Here is a 5,650-nt window from a genome sequence, read left to right on the forward strand (position 1 = left end):
ATTAGAAATGAGCTTGTCAAGCCAGATGATAATTTAGTCTTCCCACCTTAGAAGACATGCACTGGTCCTGCAATACATCTATATGATGTTCTATTGTACCTGGTATGGTGTTGTTAAATGACACTTTGCTGAGGCAACACTGGGGCCATGCTGTGTTCACACTAATGTAAAGTAGACTTCTGTTTCAGCATGGCCAGCATCTTTAACATTCTTCTTCTTGCTGCTATGTTGGTGGCAGAAACAGCTGGAGCCCTTCTGAGGTCAGATAGTGGAATTTTAGCTGGAGGCATTCTTTGTCTCAACAGAGATGCCGCCAGTTTGTTCGGCTGAAAGATCTAAGGTAGGGGCCGCTGCAGCAGAAATGCACTTCTTGGGCCAACCACTGCCCACCCACCCTGGAATCACTCCAACACACTCACTAGACCCCCCACCTCTTGTTTAATCTTTAATGCACCTCTAATTGCCGTAGGCTGGACACCACAGTGGGGCAGGCGAGATAGGAGTGATGATTAGCTCCCTGACCCCGTGTGCTATGCTGGGCATTGGGAAATGTACATCTAATGGCTGACCCTCCATCGATCCCAACCGTGTCCTCCGGGCAGAAGGAATCATTAGCAGCAGCTTATGATGGAGGCGCATGCAATACCTCTCATTCTCCTGGCTGTAGGCACATGAAAAAGCCACAGGCACAGCAGACCTGCCCTACCTGTTCTTGCTCCTCTGACTCAGTTGGGCTATTCTTAGGTATCTAGTGTAATAAGAATGGGGGAGGGATGGACAAGTGTGTCCTGAACATGGTCCCTTAGTGCTTCCCAAGGTCCTCACTGAAGAGGAACTTCTCCAAAGCTGGAGCCATCCAACAGAAGGCAGTTGCTAGCACCCAAGTATTACCAACAGTGAGGAAACTCAGACCAGGAAAGGCAACAGAAAAGAGCTTTTATTACCACCACCCCAAATGAGCATTTGGAGTGAACAAAAAGGGAGGATTGAGAACTGTGGAAGAAGAAATCAGAAAGAAAATTTCAGAAGTGTAGGGACCTCAGAAGAGAAGGAGATTGATCCATTGTTATCATGTCTCATGGGCTAGATTTGCAGTGATAAAGCTTCCTAGAGGCTAGAACAAAGATAAATTCCCCTAAAGGGAAGAATTTCTGAAAGAGAAAGCAATTGCGCAAGCAACATTAAAAATGTGTTTTGTCCAGGTTTGATCCACAGTCAAGACACAAAAGCAATCAAAATCCAGAGTCAGCCATACTGGATTAAAAATATTAAGGTCATAGAATCATAGAATCACAGAATGATTTGGGTTAGAAGGGACCTTTAAGATCATCGTTGGTGATGGGTGAATGGTTGGACTGGATGATCCTGTGGGTCTTTTCCAACCTTTGTGATTCTATGGTTGTATGATTCTATGATCTTGTTCCAACCCCTGCTGGGACACCTCCCACTACACCAGGTTACTCAAAGCCCCATCCAACCTGGCCTTGAATGCTTCCACGGAGGGGGCATTCACGACCTCTCTGTGCAATCCATTCCAGTGATGTCTCACCATCCTCACAGAAAATATTTTCTTCCTAGAATCTAGTATAAATCTACCCTACTCTGGTGATGTAACTTGCCCACTATTTTATGCTCTTCTATCTGACTTTCTCCTTCACGTATGGAGTTCACTCGAGTCTTGTCTAACTTTCTCTTCCATTTCTTAGTTATCCCAGCCTTAAGCTCAAAAGGATTCCCTACAGCTGGATTTACCTACTAGAGAGAAGTTATTTTCAGTAAATGCACCCTGAGGTTGAAACATCAAAAACATTCACACATCTCCAATTCTGAAATTAACTGATTAGCTACTGACCTTGACTTTAGTGTCATGACTTGCCTTTCCTCCCAGAACTGGGAAGAATTCTGTTTATGGCCACGTCTGTTGATCTTAGATTATGCTCTAGTTGGGTAGGAACGTCTTCAATCAATCCCAGCACTGCAAATAGAAGTGATGGATAATGTCTAAGTCATTGTGTCAAGACCTTGGACTCCAAAATCAGTGGAACAACTGTTTCTGTTTCAGTTAGCAAGGTAAGCAGAAGTGCAGCGAAGACGAAAATTCCTTGTTTACCAGCAGCAGAGATCTAGAAGAGTAGCAGATATAATGAAAGATAGCACTTGTCCTTCAATAATTGCCGGGGAATCCAATAAAGACTCCTGTAGGTATTCAAAACAACACATTCTTTTCCCTTCATCATTCACTGTTGAGCAAAGCTCTTCTCTTATATGTCTCTTTGGAGAGAACATGAAGCCAAAGTATTTTAAGCTGGAGTAAAAAAAGTACAGGGTTGTAATCCAAGCTGACAGGAACATTATTAATCAGGGAAGAAGAGGCAAAGCAGAACAGATAGCTCAGAGATCGAAGAAACAACATGACATTTAGAGGGGAGTGTATGAAGCCTGTGTCTGAAGGCTGCTCCAAAAGTAATGCCTCCTATTTTATGATATCAGCTCATGACATCAGAGGTAGATGTTGGTGGGATGTCAGTAGAGGCTGAACTTTCACGTCAGTGTTCCATAAAATTTTGTTGCTGTGTGGCAAATGGCAGCAGAGGGACAGTCTGACAAAATAGCATCTGACATGGAAGTGCATACAAAGCAAAGGTATGGAACTGAATTACTCTATCTGGAAAAGAATACACCACTGACATCCATCGATGCTTGCTGAATGTTTATGGAGACCAAACAGTGGATGTGAGTACGGTGGGTGGGTTGTTCATTTCAACAGTGGCAACAGCAACAGTGGGTCACCTCTGCTGGTACAGATTATAACAAGCACAACATGCAGGTATGTTCTTTGTTCATTGCTGGCAAAAATGCATAGCTAATGGTGGTAGCTAAGTTGAAAAATAGCGATTTGTAGCTGATAATTTGCTCTATCAAATAGTGTTATTGTGCTCTTTGTATCTGTTGTAGTTTTCATGGAAAGAAATAGGAGGCATTGCTTCTGGAGCAACCTACATAGTAACCTGACTAGCCACAAATTTGTAAGCAGTTCTGTCCCAGTCTGTATATTCTCAGAGCTCACCTTACAGAATCAAAAGTAGATGGCATGGTGGATCTTGCAAAGATTTTCGAAAGTTTACATGAATTGTTATCACCAATGACGAAAAAAAAATTGATATGATTGGAAGGCGGCTCTGCAACAAATGGTGCTTGCCCTCTCCTTACCCCCCAGCCAAGCTGCAGGAAGCTTGTAGGTCCAGCTGAATTTTACCCCAACACAGAGGTAGACTGGAACAACATCACGTGGAATAAAGCAGTTGGAAGAGAGGATGGCCACACTGCTCCATCCCCCTGAAAACCTTTACTTCGATGATGGGGGCTGGGAACTGGGAGGGCGTTGGGTTATCCCTATAAAAACAACCTCACACAACATGCCGCTGTCTGTCTTCCAGAAATCTCATATGACCTTGGGCTATGAGCCACAGACTGAACCTCCTGTTCAAACCTGACCCAGCTCTTTGCACAACCTGAGCAGGAGGAAATGTGAGACGTAACATTGGCAGCTCTGGTTCCTGATGTGTGTCACCCATTCCCCTTCAGCAATTTCCCCATCTTTTCCAAAGCTGAGGTGGGAGAAGAGCCCTCTGTCACCCACAGCACCTGTATGGGCCTCTGGGCAGGCAGAGTGAGAGTAGCAAAGAGGAAGGGAAAGCTTATTTAAAGAGATTTTTTAAATAAAAATGTGCTGGTTTCAGGTGACCTCAGGGTGTTTTGGGATAGCAGAGAAGGGATCATTCTCCTCTTCTCACAGGTTAGTGATACAACAGTCACAACCTGGATCAAAGTGGTAACAGACATGGGTTGATGGTTGGACTTGGTGATCTTATTGCGATTTCCAACCTTAATGCTTCTATGAATGTGCATGATAATGGGTTGATGTTGGATGTGGTGATCTTATTGTCCTTTTCAACCTTAATGAGTCTACAATTCTATGAAAGCAAGCTGACAATCTTTCTCTGTATTCCATTCTACTGGGCATCTCCAGGCAAACAGGCAACCATCTGCTGGCAAATATCACTGGGAAAGGGTTTTCCACCTCACAGAATTATTAACACTGGAAAAGACCTCTTAAGATTATCAAGTCCAACCCTCTACCCACAACTAATATTGCCCACTAAACCATAACCCTAAGTACCACATTTCCATGTTTCTTGAACATCTCCAGGGACGATAACTCCACCACCTCCCTGGGCAGCCTGTGCCAATGCATCACCACTCTTTCTGAGAATTTTCTCCTAGTATTCCCTGGTGCAACTTGAGGTCATTTCTTCTTGTCCTATCACTGTTACCTGGGAGCAGAGGCAGAGCTGGTCTCTCCAAAACCTCTTTTCAGGGCATTATAGAGGGCAACAAGATCTCCCCTGAGGAGAATACTGTGGGAGACAGCGTCAAGGATTTTTTACTAAAGTTTAAGTAGATTGCATCCACAGTCTTTCCCTCATCACCTAGTCATAAAAGGAGGTGAGGTATGTATAATATAATGTATTTCTTTGTATTTCTTCTACTTTCCCCATTCTCTGTATTTTTGTATTTGGACTCATATTTCTTGTTTTGGTGTTGTTTTTGTTTTTGTTTTTGTCAGCTTCTGTATTTGTCTCCTGACTTTTGTTCTCCTGTGGGTCACTTGTGGCCATGGTTCTCCAGGTTTTATACATTTTCTTTTTGAGTGAAAGGCTTGAACACTAGGATAACTTGTTCCAACAGTGAAAGAGAGGAAAATCAAAGCAAGTGTAGATTTTGGACTTTAACTGAGGTGCACAAAAAGGACAAATATCTTCTCATATCTTCCAGCTCTAAGATACAAGGATTTTCAGCGACTACACAAGTACTCAAACTTCCACTCTGCTGACAGTTCTTCTCAAGACAAGAACAAGTCCCTAAACCTGGAGAGAAGTATCTGCAGATGAGCATAAATCAAGTGAAGATCTGAGAGACCTACAACTGTTCTTTTCTTCATATAATACATCTTTACCTGCATGGTTGAGCAGCCTGCTCGCAAGGTTTGGCTGGATTTGGCCCAACTCACCCTGATCACCCAGCCATGCCTCCATGCTCTCGAGGTATTTTTGCACTCGATGTTGCCTGGGGCAGTGCAATGCCATGAATAACTTTCCTCCTAAAAGAAAGAGGGGATGGAGATATGGAAGAGGCAGTTGAGTTTGGGCCAGACCAGCACAAGAGGAAGGTTGTTAGGCAGAATTTTGCATGGACATTGAAAATTTCTCTACATAAGCAGTGGTCTGTGGAGGTGCAAATTGCTGAAACATGAGAACACACATGTCAACTAAAAAAGATGTTGCAGCTGGCACTAAAGTAAATGTCATCTGCCTCAATGTGTGTGGTGCTAAACCCAGAATCTAATATCTATAATCAATTACCATCTGCCTAGAGCAGTATAGGAAAATACATAGCAGCAGATAGAATCACCAAGGTAGGAATAGATCTTCAAGATTATCCAGTCCAACCGTCCACCTACCACCAATATTTCCCATTAGCCATATCCCCTAGTACATGTAAACATTTATTGAACACTTCCAGGAATAGTGACTCTACTACCTCGTTGGCAGCCCATTCCAGTGCCTGACCTTTCTTTTAGAGAAAAAAT

This window comes from Gallus gallus, chromosome 27 (genome assembly GCF_016699485.2).
Source record: "Gallus gallus isolate bGalGal1 chromosome 27, bGalGal1.mat.broiler.GRCg7b, whole genome shotgun sequence".
In the NCBI taxonomy this organism is placed as follows: domain Eukaryota; kingdom Metazoa; phylum Chordata; class Aves; order Galliformes; family Phasianidae; genus Gallus; species Gallus gallus.